This window comes from Sus scrofa, chromosome 7, assembly GCF_054392235.1.
Source record: "Sus scrofa isolate SSC_HxYL_T2T_F1_AM1 chromosome 7, Sscrofa_HxYL_maternal_Yorkshire_Landrace_v2.0, whole genome shotgun sequence".
Classification (NCBI taxonomy): domain Eukaryota; kingdom Metazoa; phylum Chordata; class Mammalia; order Artiodactyla; family Suidae; genus Sus; species Sus scrofa.
Genome location: NC_139389.1, coordinates 55404754 through 55423852, shown reverse-complemented (window position 1 = coordinate 55423852; position 19099 = coordinate 55404754). Strand labels below are relative to the sequence as shown.

The following is a 19099-nucleotide window of genomic DNA, read 5'->3' as shown; positions in this document are numbered from 1 at the left end:
GTGGGATCTGAGCCACATCTGCAACCTACACCACAGCTCACTGCAACGCCAGATCGTTAACCCACTGAGCAAGGGCAGAGACAGAACCCGCAACCTCATGGTTCCTAGTCAGATTCGTTAACCACTGTGCCACGACGGGAACTCTGAGTCTCTCTTTTTGATTCCTTTGGCCCTTCGGCTATTGTGAGGTAGGTTTAGCACACACAGTATGTGGACTTGGCCTCAGTACACAGTGTGGGATCCCTTGGGAGTCAAGAAAATGAATGCTGAGACAGACTGCCCATTCTTTCTTTCTTCCTCTTTAACAGATCCCTATTTTATTTGGGTCAGCAAGTGCTGAACTAAAACTACTTGAATTCTCAGACTCCTTTGAAGTTAAACATGGCCATAGACAAAGTTCTAGCCAATGAGCTGGGAACAGAAGTCTATGGAAGGATTTCCAGAAAAGCTCCCACATGTGTTTCCTCTCCATCTTTCATCTTCTTCCTGACTATAGTGCACAGGCAATATCTGGAGGTGCAGCAGCCATCTTGTGACCATGAGGTCTGTAGCCATGTACCAAGGGAGGCAGAGAAGAAAGTTAGCAAGAGCCTGAGCCGCTGATCATATAACATCATCTCACCAGCCTTGGACAGCTTCTGGTCTTCTGGAGAATGTGAGAAAATAATAAATTGCTATCGGGTTAAGCTTCTGCAGTCAAGTTTCTCTTCTGTGCAGTCAAACTGGAATCATGTTTCAGTATTTATTTCTGAATCTCATAGAGTTTTGCCCTGTGAGCGCTGTCTTGACTTTCTTTATGAAGGGCAATTACTGGGGAGAGTATAAAAAGTTTACCTAGCAGTCTAGCACCAGAATCAAGTCACCCAATTCAGTGGCTCTCAAATGGCCCTGGACAAGCAGCATCAGCCCCACTTGGCATTTTACTATAAATGCACATTCTCAGACCCCACCACAGCCTACTGAATCTGAGACTCTGGGGGTGGGAACCAGCAATCTGTGTGTTAGCACGCCCTCCTGGTGATTCTCAGGTACCCTGAAGTTGGAGAACCACTAAGTTAAATACATTAACTTCACTGATTTCAAACCCAAGGTGGGGAAACACTTCGAACAAAATAGTTGAGTCTGTAAGACTCATGCCAACAGCTAGTGAAAATGGGCTCTCCGGGAAGAGGTGTCTTGCTATGTTCTGACAATTCAAACTGAGACAGAAGCAAACAACACAAATACAAGGCAGCGCTACTTGACTGTGTGGTTAATGACAGGTTACCAAGGGGCCACAGTTGCAATTTTCATAGGAAAAGCTAAAGCTTTTAAAATTTTCCTTGTGTTCACTTCTGTAGCATGTATACTAAAATTGGAATAATACAGAGAAGATTAGCAAATTTGTGAAGCATTCCACATTTAAAAAGTAAAATAAAATATTTCTTTCCTCCAACTCTGGTCACAGGGCAACCAGATCAGGGCAGAGATAGGATGTGTAAAAATTGCAGCAATTTAATAATTTGTATATGTGTATAAGAGCTGGGATGGGGTGAAAGTATGACCAAAAAATGGTCAGTCTGTCTGTAAATGAGAACGCCTTAGGGTTTAAGATGAGATCCCTTTCAACTTGAGATCTCTAAACCACTCTGTGCCCTTCCAAGGTGCCTGTTTTCCTCCTTCTGTTAAACAACCAAACAGTACTGATCACTCTCAATTTTTCAAAGACTCATACTCTTATTTAAAGAGAGTCCCAGGAGTTCCCGTTGTGGCGCAGTGGTTAACGAATCCTACTAGGAACCATAAGGTTGCGGGTTCGATCCCTGGCCTTGCTCAGCGGGTTAAGGATCCAGTGTTGCCATGAGCTGTGGTGTAGGTCGCAGACAAGGCTCGGATCCCGAGTTGATGTGGCTCTGGCGTAGGCCGGCGGCTACAGCTCTGATTCGACCCCTAGCCTGGGAATCTCCATATGCCGCAGGAGCGGCCCTAGAAAAGGCAAAAAGACAAAAAATAAATAAAATAAAACTAAAGAGAGTCCCAGGAGGCTGGTCTTTGTGGTGGACATTTGTTGAATTCTTGCAAGTAGAGGGGCCAGACCTCTTGTCCCTGCCCTCTCCATGCTGTGGAACCTTCAGGGCAGAAGCAGAAGCAGTTGAGAGTTATCCAGAGCAGCCATGGTGCTGAGAATTCAGCTCTGGCAACAACACCCTGTGTCCTGTGGGGTGACATCAACACCAGTTTCCCAACTCAACCCATCCTGAGGCTTTAACCTTGTGTGACCTTCCTTGGTGTCTGCACATGTTGTGAAGCTGAGTATACGGTCCTCCTTCCTATTATGTGCGTTGCCCCAAATCCATTCAAGAACTTCCCTTTTGGCCTAAGGAAGCCAGAGTCATTTTCCATTGCTTGTAACCAAGAAATATGACGAGCACAACGCTGTTACCATCTTTTTCAGATGAAGAAACGGAGAACTAGAGATGAAGTAACTTCTCAAACATGTGGTAACCAGTCTCCAAGGTGGTCCCGGATGATCCTCGTCTCTTGGGTGTTCACCCCTTTGTGGGGTCCCCTCCACACCGAACTGGGATTGCTGTGTAGAGAACAAAAGAGAGGACAGTGTGTGATATCTGAATCCAGATTGTAAAAGGCACTCGCAGCTTCTTCCTTGCTCTTCTGGATGACTTTCTGCAGGTAAAGCCAGCCACCATGCTGTGAGCTTGTAGTAACCATGTCTTTTTTTTTTTTTTTTTGTCTTTTGTCTTTTTAGGGCCACACCCTCAACATATGGAGGTTCCCAGGCTAGGGGTCAAAACTGAGCTACAGCAGCTGACCTACGCCACAGCCACAGCAACACGGGATCCGAGCCACGTCTGCAACCTACACCATAGCTCACGGCAATGCCGGATCCTTAACCCACTGAACAAGGCCAGGGATTGAACCCGAAATCTCATGTTCCTAGTCAGATTCCTTAACCACTGAGCTACAATGGGAACTCTGAGTCTAGTTTTCAAATGCAAACCAGCCTATCCAGAACCCACATCCCAAACACCTCCTTTATTCTGGGCCACTATCTATCTGCCCTAATCACCCTGTGGCCGGTACTAACGACCAGGGTACAGCCACTGTGCCCCAGAGACTGCCGAAATAATTCAAAGTAGCCCGTTCTGAGCCTGCTTACTCTGCCTCCCCTGTTCCTTCCTGTGGAAACCACAATAGAGATTCTTGTCCACGTGTTCCTCTTACACCTTCTGCCTCCTGACCCACCGGTGTTTCCCCGTGGAGAGGAAGGTGCTGTACCAAAGCAATAATAAAACTTTCACTTACAAAACCAAGGCCATTCAAAGAGGCCTGAGAGAAGCTTAGGTGAGGGGAGCTGGGACCTCCCTCCAGCCCCAGGCAAGCCTTCAGATGACTGCAGCCCCAGCCAACACCTGTTCATGAAAGAAGGAAACCTCAGACAGAGTCGCCCATTCCCAAATCTGTAACCCACAGAAAATGAGAGATAACACATGCTTGATGTTTTGAAGTCCCTAAGTTTTGAGGTCCTTTGTTCCTCAGCAACAACTTACAGATGGAGGAAGTGAGATTTGAAACCTGGTCCATGCGACTCTAAAGTCTGGGCTTTCTTTCTCTCCAGTGAGTGGGCATGAGCAGTGGTGTGATGTTTTTGGCTTCTGGCTTCTGATTCTTACTGTAAGAAAAAAAAATTGCTACCTCATATAGCAAGAATTCAAGCAGGAGAGGGGTTCCAATGTTGATTAAGTAAGGCTACATCGCCAAGGTCACAAGTGGTTCTCTCCTGTTCTCTGTGCAGCCAACCTCACTGCGCCCATCAGCTTACATTTCTCATCTTCAAAAGATGTGCAGCATCCCAGATATTGCAGGCAGATGTGACAACACCTGCTTTCCCAGGAGTCTCAAAGTTGAGCACCTCCTTTGGTTGGAGCAGAGGTACCTGCTCACACCTGGACCAATCACTGGTGAGGACAGCAGGAGACGGGAGCAGTGATTGGCTCTCACCAGTCGAAGTTCCCCCTGGGGATGAGGCTTTGAAGACCTTCGCTTGGCTGGCCTCCTGGGGTCGAGGCCACCCTTGAACAAAATCAGGCTTCTGGCAGCAAGGAAGACCTTGCAGAAGGGTTAAGATGTATGACTTGGGTACATCACCTTCTCTATGAGATAACAAGGAACCATCTGCACAGAGAGAAGGGAACTAAATACCAAGAGAAGGCGGGGGAAGCAGAAGAAAGAGACAGGTGTGTCAAGGTCAGCTGAAGGTCACTGGGCTCTATACACAGAGCAAACAACCTGAACAGAGCTTGTCCTGGAATCACTGTACACTCATCCCATTTCCCATCCTGGGGGCGGGTTACATCACTGCTGGCACCTCCTGACTGCTCTCCCACTTTGCCAGTTTGGATGGGGGAGTAGGGGGAGGCAAGATCCAACTGCCTCCAGCCATCTCCCAGCCAGGACCCAGAACAGGCTGTGGGCATCGATCAGCCTGTGCCTGCTGACTTGGATTCGCCCACGATCCCCAGGATGCAAGGCAGCAAGACATATGGGTAACCTCCTCCTCCATGAAGACAAGAGAGGGTCATTTGTTTAAATGGCAGTTGTATAACCAAAAACATTTGGCCTCCTTTATCTGGATATGGAAAAGCCAACACAGATCGTGAGAGACGTAAGGAAACTACAAGTCCAACTCCCTTATGTAGTAGCTGTGGAAATCCAAGTTCATATGGAAGTGGCTTGGCCAGGATCACAGAGGCAACACTAAAGCTAAAACTGAATTTAAGTCCCTTGCTTTAATTCTCTTTCTTGTTACATTTTGTGGAAAATTTTTCTGTGCCAAATTCTAGGCCAGATCTAGAACTTCATCTTTCTGAAACAGAATTGTTGGACAAGATGATCTAATAGTCCTTCACGTCCATTTGGAAGTATAAACTATACTTGATATTGAGACATTTATGTTTAATGTTGTCTAATTTTCAAGCTCCATTCTTAAAATGTTTTCTCTGGTATTTACCCAAACAAGCCAAAATTTCAGCCAATAATATTATCAGCCACTTTGGTTGCTCTCCAATACACTATATAGAGAATTGTTAACAGCAATTTTTTTCTAAGCGACAGCAAAAATTAGGGACTTCAAGTCTCCAGTTCAAGAGTTCATTGGACTCATTACTTCAAAGAGAGTATAAATAAGCTTCCTATGATGATCTTTCTAAAATAACTCTTCTCTCCACCAGCTGACTTGCAAAACTGACTTTGTACTGAAATGCACATGATTGGGTGCCATGGGTCTAACAGCGTTGGGAGAATATTCCAAGTTTTGCCTTCTTAGAGGATTTTGCTCTTGGTTTCTTGGTTTGTTTGAAGAGCTCAAAAGCGAGCCTCATATGCCAACCGAGTGGGTCTCTTTGTTATCATCTTCTACAGCTTTCCTTTACAGGATTCATAATGACTTTGAAAATGAATATATTTGTCTTAAAGGACTATAATAAAAATGAAATCTGGTAAGGTGCTCTAGGGGACTCTGTGTGTGTGTGTGTGTGTGTCTTGGGAGTGAGTAGAATGGGGAAAGATACATTTTAGAGTTACAGGAGTTCCCTTGTGGCTCAGCAGGTTAACAATCTCAGGGTCTTGGGTCACAGCTGTGGTGCAGGTTTGATCCCTGGCCCAGGAACTTCTACATGCTGTGAGCATGGCCACAAAAAAATTTTTCGGCATTACAGTTGTAGCACTTGGGAGAAAAAAGATGTTTACCATATACCCATAATAAATGTGGCTTTCATTATTTTTATTATTATTTTCCCCAGAAAAAATAGGTTAAAACATTCAATTCACAGGTTAGATAAATGATTCACAGAAGATAAACAAAGGCAATCTGTTCAGTAACTGTCTTTTACTTCCCCCACTAATTTTCAGGTTGCCAAATGACTATCAGGAAAATATTTTTAGTCAAGCAAATTTAAGATTTATTTGTCCTCATCCATTTAAGCACACAAGTGAGTAAGCTAAGGTGGACTAGAAACAAGATTAGCAACAAACTGTGATTAAAAATTCATTCATCACTTGCTATGTGAGAGTTTTTGTGCTATCATAAAAGAAACAGGAAACAGGAAAAGGCAGAATTCTGAGTCAGTGTAACACTATACAATAGAGCATGCATGGAAATACACTGGTGAGATATCGATTCTGATTTGAGCAAGGAGAAAGTCCAGTAGGATTTTTCAGGAAAAGGTGACATTGAGCTAAATGTGGAGAGACGGATCAGCATTAGGCAGACATGCATTAAAGGGAGCAGGAAAAACAAAGGCTTGGAGATGCAAGGGGAAGCCAGGCAGAGTCCATGACCTCAGAGTCAATATGGCAGAGGCATCAGGAGGGAGGGAGGAGATGGATGGATGCAGGGGTCCAGGGGCAGCTCCTGCGGGGCTGCACCTGCCTGGTCAGATCATACTAAATCCCCAGAGCAGTGGGAGCTATTGAAGAAATCATTTCAGGCAGATAAAATTTATTTGGGGGTCTACTGGCAGAGTGGGAAGGTTGAAATTTGTGAGTGTGTGTGCAATCAACATTGCTTGCACAATTTTTAAGCTTAGTAAAGGACAGCACAAGGTACTTAGGATGGAAAGAACCAACAAGCCATGTCAAACAGTATTGCAACATTCTCTTTATTCACATAGCACATGAGGATGAATGTATTCTCAAGGAATATTTCCTTCTTATTTAACATGTAAGCAGAGATGTTGTTTGGTTGGAGAGTGAGCAAACAAAGGCTATGCCAAGCTTCAATGGGTTTCTTTTTTTTTTATTTAAAATTAAATTAAAAATTTCTTTGGCCGTTTGGAATTTCCCAGGCCTGGGATTGAACCCATGCCTGAACAGTGACAATGCTGGATCCTTAACCTGCAGAGCCACCAGGGAACTCCTAAATTTAATTTCATTATTTGAGCTTTCAAATTCTGCTTTTTTATTTTTATTATTTTTTTCTTTTTTTGTCCTTTGAGGGCCACACCCACAGCATATGGAGGTTCCCAGGCTAGGAGTCTAATTTGAGCTATGGCTGCAGGCCTACGCCACAGCCACAGCAATGCCAGATCTGAGCCACGTCTGTGACCTACACCACAGCTCACGGCAACACCGGATCCTTAACCCATTGAGGGAGGCCAGGGATCGAACCCACAACCTCATGGTTCCTAGTCAGATTTGTTTCCGCTGCACCACGACGGGAACTCCCTGCTTTTTTTTATGTTTTTAATTGAAGTATAGGTGACATACAACACTTTATTGGTTTCAGGTGTATAACATAGTGATTTGACAAGGTACTATGGATTGATGACCAGGATCATTCTAGTAACCATCTGTCACCAGGCACAGTCACTGAATGTTATTGACTATGTTCCCCATGCAGTAAGTTACATCCCTGTGGCTTACTCCTTTTATAGATGAAAGTTTGTACCTTTTCATCCTCCCCCTACCCACCTCCCCTCTGGCAGCCACCAGTTTGTTCTCTGTACCTGAGTCTGTTTTTCTGTTTTGTTCCATTTGTTCTTTTGTTTGTTTTTCACATTCCACGTGTAAGTGTGGTCATACAGTATTTGTCTTGCTCTCTTCAGTGAACTTCTTTCTGTGTCTCAAGGTTTTACCACTTATGTTTCATCCCAGCATTTCACACTGGCTTCCTCAAACTTTTTCTGTCAAAGTCTTCCCAACCGTTGTGTCAATGTGACCTCAAAAACTGTCCGCCTTTTGGGGACAATAAGTTCATGGGGAAAACATCTCTCTCTCTGCCTCCATTCTCCCCACCCACCTGTGCCTCTGCCTAAGGTCATTTGCATTGTTTAATTTAACACTGTGTTCTTTAGATCTCAGGGACCAATTTTCATTTGCATGAACCATACCAAAGAAGCCAAGAAATCTCTTTTTTGACTTGACTATTCGGAACTTTGTAAAAAATGAATGGTAGGATTTCCTGTCAGGTTCAGGCTTTATTTACATGATCTAAGGAACAAAAAGAACGTTCTGCTTGTTTTGTTTTGTTTTGTTTTAGGGCCTCACCAGAAGCATACGGAAGTTCCCAGGCTAGGAGTTGAATTGAAGCTGCAGCTGCCAGCCTGTGCCACAGCCACAGCAACGCGGGATCCGAGCCGTGTCTTCAATGTACATCACAGCTCACAGCGAACCTGGGTCCTTAACCCACTGAGCGAGCAAGGTCAGGGATTGAACCCGCATCCTCGTGGATACTAATCAGATCCATTTTTGATGCACCACAATGGGAACTCCCCGAGTTCTGTTTCTGTAAAATTTTAATCACTACAAATTCCTTTGTGGTGCAGTGGGTAAAGGATCTGGCATTGTCACTGCAGTGACTCAAGAGATGCTGCTGTGGTGCAGGTTTGATACCTGGCCTGGGAACTTCCACATGCTGAGGGGTGTCCAATAAAATAAAATAAAATAAAATTTTAGTCATTACTATCTCAAGAGCCACTATAACCAGACTTAATACAACTTTAAAACACATCAACTGATTTTGGCAGAATCATCAAATGCTTCCATTTTTCATAGTATTTAATCTCAAACATCTTTTAGATTTTGCATTTAATCTCAAACAATAATTTGACTCCCTTGGTGGTCATCACAGTCACATTTTTTTAAAAAAGAAAGAATGCATTTCATCAGATTATATCAATACTAGGAACTATTCATTACTCACACAGAGCATGTTTTTATGTTGTAGGCACAAACATTCTCAAAATGTAACTCTTTATGTGTATTTCTCTCTTAAGAAAATTGTTTGAAAGATGATCTTAGATTTTTGAACCCCATGAATGAAAATTATAATTTTCTCTCTGAGATTTGTTTTTAAGATTAGTTAAGCATAGGAGTTCCCGTGTGGTTCAGTGGGTTCAGGATCTGGTATTGTCACGGCAGTGTCTCAGGTTGCTGCTGTGGCATAAGTTAAATCTCTGGCCCAGGGAAATTCTGCATGCCTCAGGTTCAGCCAAAACCAAACACAGATTAGAAAAGGATAATTTAGCAAAAACAAATCACAGAATGAAGTTAGATTTTTGAAGTATTTTGTACATTTCAAAGTAAACAGCGACTTCACCAGCCTACTCTCAGAGAGATGGGGGCGGGGGGTTAAATAAACCCACAAATGCTGAGCTGTGTACCTTTTAATCCCTTTAGCTCAGCCTCTGCATGTTAATGATAAGAGTTGAGTAATGCTGTCATCTGTTTAAAGATCCAGTGGAGTCACTTCTACTAAACATCAGAAGAATTAGACTGGACTTTAAACATTATTAAAAGTTTATCTCACAAGTTCTCCCAAACAAGCCACTTTTCTGGAAAGCCAATGGAGATGATTTTAGTAGGTGGGTGGAGGTGGGAACACAAGGTGGAGGCTTGGGGATAAGGGAAAGAGAGATATTGAAAAGGATGGGAAAAAAAAAAAGACATCTGGTCTCTGTCTGGGTTGAACATGCGCTTGCTTCTTGCGTTCCCAGAAACACTTGGAGAGGAAACTCTAGGACTTCATCATTCAAGGCACAGATGGAAGCAAGGAGGAAGCTAAAAATAATGCCTTCCCCTTCAAAACTGATGCCATCTGCAAGAAGCAGAATGGGAGAGCTTATGAACTTGACTCCTTGGCCCTCTGATGCTCCCAGTTGAAATCCAGGTGCTTCCGAAAATGAGAACCCTGCAAAGTTGAGAAGAATTGAGGACACACGAGAGCAGCCATCAGGTGAGTTTGGAGGCACCAAACCATGCCACAATTCCACATTTATGTCGGGGTCCTCCTCCAACCTCCCCATCCTTGTGGTCCTCCTTGGAGGCAGCCAGATCCAGCTGCTGTGAATGGCTGTCTTCTTGGGCCGCTGCTCTGGCAGCAGCTGCTTTGGAAGGAGCAAGGCCTTTGACGCCATGTCTGCATTGATTCCATTTTCTGTGCCCTTTATGCAAAAAGAGGCCCTGCTACCCACTTCCTCTGAAAGAGCTTGACACCAAGAGCTGCCTGGAGCCTCACCTTTCCACCAACACTGCGAATTGTTTTACCCCTGTGGCTGCCCCCAGGAGCGGTGTTATAAGGTAGATCCCTTCCTTCTACATCTTTCTGCCCTCAAATAATTTAGGCCCGGAGCACCACAGTAGAGATACCAGGAAGACCAGAACATTCCCTGCCCTCGAATCATTCTCAGTCCCGCAAAGGAGACAGAGCCTGAGGTTCTGAATACTTTGAATAATAAAGCGACGTGTCACAGAGTTCCAGCTCATATGGGAAGTAGGACCTTTCGCCCTCTGACTCAGAACAAGATTGTTGTGCTCAAGGCCATGTGCCAAATGTGCTATTTATACACTGATGAGCTCCATTAACAAAGAGAAGTATCATTTCAGAAAAGACCACTGGTGCCAAGACAGCCAAATTTCAAGTACAGCCTTATCTTCCTCCCACTTCTTCCATGAAGACTTTATCCGAAAGAATATGTTCGCCCATGTTTAGAGAGGCGGCCTTTGCTTCGCCCAATTTTTAACTACTAGGCTGCCCCAGAACTCCTTGCACTTCTTAATGTATTTTATTGCTAAAAAATGCTAATCATCATTTGAGCCTTTAGATGGTCATAATCTTTTTTTTTTTTTTTTTTTTTTTGTCTTTATAGGGCTGCGTTGTGGCATATCTGGAGGTTCCCAGGCTAGGGGCTGAATCAGAGCTACAGCTGCAGGCCAGTGCCACAGCCACAGCAACATGGGATCCAAGCTATGTCTGCAACCTACACCCTAACTCACAGCAACGCCAGATCCTTAACCCACTGAGCGAGGCCAGGGATCAAGACTGCATCCTCATGATTACTAGTCAGGTTCATTACAGCTGAGCTGCAATGGGAACTCCTAGTCAGACTCTTTTTGTAACATCAAAGACCACTGATCATTGGGAGTTCCCTTGGGGCCTGGTGTTTAGGACTCTGTGCTTTCACTGCTCCAGCCTGGGGTTCCATCCCTGGTCTGGGAACCGAGATCTCACATCAGGGAATGATGCCCTGACCTCTCCTGTCTGCGTTTTCAGCCTCTTTTTCCCTCTGCTTACAGACTTCCTACAGCACCCCCTTCCCCTCCTCTCATCTTCTAATACTGACCTGTTCCAGGAGCCTCTCTCCTGGGCAGTCACTCCCAGGAATTTAGTCATTCCTCCTTCCCACGTCTCTTGTATCCCAGGAACCCTTCCCAGTAAACATTCAAGCATGGACAGGATCAAGGATGATATTTGTGAATGCAAGGGGATTTTTTTGCTTTTCATGGTATACCCTTGGCATATGGAAGTTCCCAGGCTAGGGGTCAAATCAGAGCTGCAGCTGCAGCTGCAAGCCTACACCACAGCCACAGCAACTTGGAATCCAAGCCTCATCTGCAACCTACACCACAGCTCAAGGGAAGGCTGTATCCTCAACCCACTGAGTGAGGCCAGGGATTGAACCTGCATCCTCACTGGATACCAGTCAGGTTTGTTACCCCTGAGCCACAATGGGAACTCCCAATAAAATTTTTTTTTAAAGTTAAGCCAGCTTATTTCAAGGATGGCATAATTCTCCACTTGATCATTTGCGTGTAGCCTTCCAATTTTTGCCATTACTGAGGACCACCTGTGTGATTATTTGCCTAATAACTTTTATTAAATTTATTCACTTTTTTTACAAAGTTAAATACACATATCTTAAAAGATGATTTGATGTGACATCCTAAAATGGAAAATGCTTTGCCACACATATCATTAACTGTATAAATAAATACAACAGAAAGAAAGCAATATTCTCAAATCTACTTTAAACCATTGCCTGCTGGGGAGCTCCCATCATGGCTCAGTGGTTGACAAACCTGACTAGTATCCATGAGGACACAGGTTCAATCCCTGGCCTCATTCAGTGGGTTAAGGATCTGGCGTTGCCGTGAGCTGTGGTGTAGGTGGCAGACGAGGTTCAGATCCCACGTTGCTGTGGCTGTGGTGTAGCCCCGCAGCTACAGCTCGAATTTGACCCCTAGCCTGAGAACCTCCATATGCCACAGGTGCGGCTCTAAAAAGAAAAAAAGACAAAAAAAAAAAAAAACCCAAAAAACAAAAAAAACCCACCATTGCCTGCTAGAAGCTGGGATCTTTGATAAAAGGGTGATTTGCAAGTGTACAGGATCTTGCCCTAGACCTAATCAGAGTGATTGGAGAAGCACTGAGTCATTGTTCATTAGCATAATGGGCCCCATAGCTCTTTAGGGTCTATTTGCACTTTAATGATGTAATCTTAGAGACTACACCTTGGCTGGAGGGAAAGATGTTCCCAAAGTCAGAAATTGGGGTTGGTGGTGGATGGAAGAAGACTGTGTGTACCCCTTAGGGTTAGGTGGTCCTGTCCTGCTGGTGGCACCTCCTGGGTGTACCAAACTGTCTCCCCCCCTCGCCCCAGACCACTAGCAGGGATCTAGTCACGGAGGTGATAAGAGTCACCCGCCAGGGCCTGACCACTATTCCTGGACTCATACAGGTGTTACAGGAGGCAATTGCATGCTTTTCTTTTTTATTTCCTACTGGAAGCTTTAATCACAGACAAGCAGGCAGAAGAAAAAAATATAGCAAAATGGAGAGAAAAGTGCTGCAGAAATAGAATTCTGGCGAAATTGGCTTTGCAGCTTTTTCCCTCTTCAATTTAGTCTTGGCTCATTGCTCCAGTTACTGTCACATCACTGAGTGCAAGTGAAGATCCAAACCCTGGATAAATCTATGCATATTAGGATGTAAGAGAAAGAGCCCTAGATCTACAAGCAGGAAACCCAAAATCTGATTTTCTGTCCAACACTTCTTAGCTGTAAGGTCAGCAAGACCCCTTTATCCCATCACTTATCATGTTTCATTTGCTGTTAAAGCTTTAATTCCCTCCCATTTGTTGGAATGGATGAGTCTCCGAGGGTCACAGCTAGTGCCTCTGTAAGATGGGAACAATATCTTATTCCCCATGGGAGGCCCTGGACTGAACCAGATAATCTCTTGTACCCACCACTTTGGGGGTCATAGCATCCTATAAGTTAAAGAAAATCAACTCTATATCGGCGCTTAATTCTTGAGCATGAAGCAAACATTATATAGACCAAAGTCTGAACAAGCGGCAACCAACAGGACAAACAGCTATGCGTAAATAGCCAGTGAGACAAAAAGGATTATGAAGCTATGTAGTTTTTTGTTTGTTTGCTTTTTCCTTTTTAGGGCCACACCTGTGGAATATGGAAGTTCCTAGGCTAGGGGTGGAATCGGAGCTGCAGCTGCTGGCCTACACCATAGCCACAGCAACACGGGATCTAAGCCGTGTCTGTGACCTACACCACAGCTCCCGGCAACACCAGATCCTTAACCCACTGAGCAGGGCCAGGGATGAAGCCCCCAACCTCATGGACACTGTATTGGGGTCTTAACCCCCTGAGCCACAGGAACTTCCAAGCTATGTAGTTTTTATTGAATATTTACTCCTCACCACAGCCCCATGAATGAGTTTTTATAACTATACTCATTTTGAAGGCATAGAAACCAAGGCACACAGAATCCAGGTCATTCGTCCAGAGTACACAATCAAGCAATAAAGATGCTTTGATCTGAAGTGGTCTCCTCCCCAGGAGCTGTACTCTTAGCACTAACATCACACCACTTAGAGAAATAGGAAGAAGGTACCCAAACCACTGCTCTGTCCACTAAACTTTGCACCCTCTAGGGGGTGCCTCTAGGGGGCAGACACAATCGCAAACACTCAGCCGGGTTAAATGCTGCAGCCAGAGGCAAATAGAGGCATCAGGAGAAAGGGTTCCTTCTGGATGGGGTGTGTGGGCGGGAGTGAGGAACAGAGGGCCAGGCTTCTGCATCTGCATGGTGACTCCCTGGGAGGGAACAGAGAGGGCCTCACAAATAGAGCAGCACAGCATGACTTGCAAAGATGGCATGATGGTCCCTTCCACACCTGGCCTGCCACCCGTGTTCTAATATCCATCAAACTTAGCATCTCTGGAGTTCCCATCGTAGCTCAGTGGTTAACAAATCTAACATCTATGAGGACGCAGGTTCGATTCCTGGCCTTGCTCAGTGGGTTAAGGATCCAGTGTTGCCCTGAGCTGTGGTGTAGGTCACAGACTCGGCTTGGATCCTGCATTGCTGTGGCTGTGGTGTAGGCCAGTGGCCACAGCTCCGATTAGACCCCTAGCCTGGGAACCTCCATATGCTGCAGGTGCAGCCCTAAAAAGCAAAACAAAGAAGCAGATAAAGTTAACATCTCTGATAGGGACAGCAGTGATGAGGGTCCTGAGGTGATGGACATGAAGCTAACTGCCCCACTGAGGAACGAGTCTTGCCCCTGTTACATTAATTAAACAAAGAGGTCATGGACCAGAGGTGCCTCTAATGCCCTTTGCATAAGCAAAGCAAACGCTAAGACTGTAAATCCCTCGAGGTTACAAAATTGAAACCTAAGGACAACCAATCACAAACAACTTTTCTCTATAACAGTCTCTCCCAGCTCCCATTGGTGGAAGATGCGTAAATAGCCTTGGTTTGATGCTGCTGGATTTGGAATCAATTTTTGCTTAAACTCTGAACAATTTTAACATGCCTCAGTTTCTCTTTTAGCATTGCCAACAACCTAATTAGGTCCTCAGAGCTAACTTACATGAGATGCAGGAAATAGAGGGGAAAATTAAAGGACACCACAAGGAAATGAAGTGACGAATCTGGAATATGGAAACATTCTACAGGAAAACAGACCTGTTTTCTGTAATTAGATGACAGGAGGGTCAAAGAATGACAGCAGTTAGTGAGTGACAGGAAGCTTGTGTAACGTGGACTCTAACTCAAAGAAACAATTGTGAAAAGACATTTTTGAGATGAGCAAGGAAATCTGATTATGGGCCATTCAGTGGATAATACCAAGAAAAAGCCATTTAGTTAGGAGTGGTGTGGCATTGTGGTTGGATTAGAAAATATCATGCTTTAGAGATCTGTTGTGTTTTCAAGGAATTGATATGATTTTAAGCATCTTCTTTAAAATCTTTTAGCAAAAAAGAAAAAGGGATAGATGTAGAATATGGAACACAATTTTGATACTGTTGGAATTTCACTGATGATACATATGGGCCGGGTCACTCTACCAGTTTTGCTCCACTTTTATATATGTTTGAATATTCATAACAAACTAAGGTGTTTACAAATGTTTATCACAGCCTTACTCATAATGGTTCCATAATGGAAAGAAACCAAATGTCTATCAGCAGGTGAATGGGTAAACCAGCAGCCACACAATGGAATACTACTCAGCGGTGACAAGGAATAGACTGTGGATACATGCAACTATGTGGATGAGTCTTGAAAGCATTGTGCTGAGTGGAAAAAGCCAGATTCAAAAGGCTGAATGCTCTGCGATGTCATTTATACAACATTCTGAAAAAGACTAAAGGGACAGAAAACTGATCAGTGGTTGACAAGGGTAGGAGGATGGGATTAAATACAAAGAGGCAAGGGGATTTGGGAGGAGGAGGGTGGAAATGTTGGTGGATACGTCACTGAATACATTGGTCAAAATTCATAGAGCTATGCACTGAAAGAGGGTGAATTTGACCCTACCTAATTAATACTTGAATTAATTAACCTGACCTTAGAAACAAACCAAACCAGAATGAAACCCAGATTTAAGGAAGAGAGGGAGGGAGGGAAAGGAAGGGGAGTGTCCTTGGCAGAACGGGTTGGAGCCAAACTTGGGAACAGTGACCAGCCAGCGCAAGGTCAAGGTCGGAGTCATTCTGAGAATCACTGCCTCCCTGCAACAGTTTCCTCTGCCTTGGGGATAAAAGCAAAAGTGTAAATTCTGCTTCTCTTTTCCCTTTGTGTTTGCTCCACTGTGGTCCTTCCCGCAGTCGCCCTTTCCTCTTCATTTTAGCCCTCTTCTAGTAGCCCTGTTCTCTTCATTTTATCCGTACTGTCTTAGAGTCTCCTCTTGCAAATTCAGTGCCAGCTGCTGAAAGCAAGGTTGAAACATTTGATCTCACCTTGATTTAACTAGAACAGCCTGTTCTGGGACAAGCAGTGACCCAGAGGTTTTTTTGTTAAAGGATCTGACTGTATTGATCCAAGTAAATGAAAGACTAAATAAGCATTTTTATTGCCAACCATCTGGCTCAGAATTGATGGGAAAACATTCAGGAAGGGTTAAATAGAAAACAAACAAACAAACAAACAAACAAAAAAACGGTGTTTCCTTAGCAGCATTCTTCTCAGCTGGTGGAGAATTCATTTCAAATTTCCATTTTTGACGAATGGGCCCCATAGCTCCCTAAGGCTGGAGCCCCTGACCCTGCTAAGGACACCTCTCAGACAAAGAATATTTATTTCACCCTAAATTTTACAGTCCCAAGTCCTTTGCTGAGCTCTCCTTTTCATGAGATCAAATTATGTTTGTTTTAAGAGGTACGAACTATTGCGTAAAAAAAAAATAAGCTAAGAGGATATATTATACAGCAGAAGGAATATAGCCAATGTTTTGTAATAACTATAAATGGAGTGTAACCTTTAAAAATTGTTAATCACTATGTTGTATACCTGAAACTTAGATAATATTTTAAATCAACAATACTTCAAGTGAAAAAATACTAAAATCGGGAGTTCCCATCATGGCTCAGTGGAAACGAATCTGACTAGCATCCATGGGGACATAGGTTCGATTCCTGGCCTTGCCCAATGGGTTAAGAATCCACTGTTTCCATGAGCTGTGGTGCAGTTCACAGACGTGGCTCAAATCTGGCATTGCTGTGGGTGGGGTGTAGCTGGCAGCTGCAGCTCCACTTTGACCCTTAGCCTAGGAACTTCCATATGCTATGGATGTGGCCCTAAAAAAACAAAAACAAACTAACTAAAATCCTACTGTATAACACAGGGAACTGTATCCAATATCTTGGGATAGAACATGATGGAAGATAACATGAGAAAAAGAATTCATATATACGTATGACTGGGTCACTTTGCTGTGCAGCAGAAATTGATACAACATTGTAAATCGGCTATAATTTAAAATAAATTCTACTGCTAAAAAAAATCTATCACATTTGCTAAAAACTGAGAGTTGATTGTTTAGTAAGATAATAAACTGCCTTAGTGTTTGTTGATGAATATTATCTCCTGTAATTTTGGTTGTCATCAAGAAATCAAACTATTAGAATCTTAGAAAAGTGTTATTTTCATTTCATATCTTACATTGTATTTAAATTCTGAAGTTTCTTTCTTTCTTTCTTTTTTTTTTTTTTTGTCTTTTCTAGGGCTGCTCCCGAGGCACACGGAGGTTTCCAGGCTAGGGGTCTAATCTGAGCTGTAGCCACCGGCCTACGCCAGAGCCACAGCAACGCGGGATCCAAGCTGCGTCTGCAACCTACACCACAGCTCACGGCAACGCCGGATCCTGAACCCACTGAGCAAGGCCAGGGATCAAACCTGCAACCTCATGGTTCCTAGTCGGATTCGTTAACCACTGAGCCACGAGGGAACTCCTAAAGTTTATTTTTTAAATGTTAGAATAGGTAATCCATTCCCGTGGTTGAAAAACAAGGAAAAATTAGAATAGAGAGTTTCCTTCCCACAGTTGTCCCTATCCGCACAGCACCCACACCCCAAAACAAGTTTCTTTGTATTATTTCAGGTATTTTTTTTCTTTTTAGGGCTGTACTTGCAGCATATGGAAGTTCCCAGGCCTGGGGTCAAATCAGAGCTGCAGCTGAGGCCTCCTCCACAGCCACAGCAACACCAAATTCAATCCATATCTGCGACATGCACAGAAACTTTCAGCAATGCAGGATCTTTAACGTGCTGAGCAAAACCAGGGATTGAACCTGAATCCTCACGGAGAGTATGTTAGATCCCTAACCAGCTGACCCACAACGCAAACTCCTCTTCCAGGGATTTTTAATGCATATGTGTATGAATATTTACTTACGCCCCCCCCCCTTTATTTTTTGCTTCTGAGACCTGAACTTGTAGCATATGGAAGTTTTCAAGCTAGGGGGTGAATAGAAGCCACAGCAACGCCAGATCTGAGCCACATCTGCAAACTACACCACTGCCGATGGCAACACTGGATCCTTAACCCACTGAGCAAGGCCAGGGATCTAACCCAAGTGCTTATGGATAGTAGTCGAGTTCATTACCACTGAGCCAGAATGGAAACTCCATACATACCCCACCTTTAAAATGTAAACCTTCTATGAAAGCATATATATCTGGAGGTAAAAATACACAAACCCTAAGGGATCAGCTCAACATTTTTTCTCAAAATAAATATACTCACGTCCTCCTAGACCAAGAAAGAAAACTTTCTCTGAATCTCAAAGCTCATATCCAGTCATTAACTAGCCCACTGGCTCACCCCTCCCACCACTATTCAAATTTCTAACACTATGGATTAGTTTCACCTGCTTTTGAAATTATATAACTTACAATGTATTCCTTTTTTTTTTTTTTTTTTTTTTTTTGCGTTTTGCCTTTTGCTTTTTTAGTGCCTCACTGTCTGCGACCTATACCACAGCTCACAGCAATGTCAGATACCTGACCCACTGTGCAAGGCCAGGGATTGAAACTTTATCCTCAGGGATCCTAGTCAGATTCATTTCTGCTGCACCACAACGGGAACTCCAACTCAGGATGTATCCTAACATGCCTGGATATTTCCTCAGTGTTACATCTGAGAGATTCAGGAGTTCCCTTGGGATCAGCGACATCTCTGCAGTGCCAGGACAAAGGTTCAATCCCTGGCCTCGCACAGTGAATTAAAGGATCTGGCATTGCCAGGATCTGCATAATGCCATTGCACAGCTGTAGGTCTTTGGCCACAATTGTGGCTCAAATCTGATCCCTGGCCTGGGATCTCCATATACCGGGGGGCAGCTGAAAAAAAGAAAAAGGAGAAGAAAAGAAGAGAAAGAGATTCATCCCTGTTGTTACACATATTAGTGGTTGATTAATTCTTGTTGCTAAATAGCATCCCACTGCACAATTAATATAATACACTTTATGTGTCCATTCTACTATCTATGGACAGTTGGGTTGTTTTCAGCGTGG

The 19099-nt window shown here is 43.9% G+C and overlaps 1 non-coding gene across 1 annotated transcript; it reads left to right on the top strand.

The window, feature by feature from the left end:
* The first annotated feature begins 1324 nt into the window (after positions 1–1324).
* On the top strand, positions 1325–1428 carry LOC146401593 (U6 spliceosomal RNA). The gene has a single exon (XR_014811544.1). It is a non-coding gene; the product is annotated as a U6 spliceosomal RNA (small nuclear RNA).
* Positions 1429–19099: the final 17671 nt, after the last annotated feature.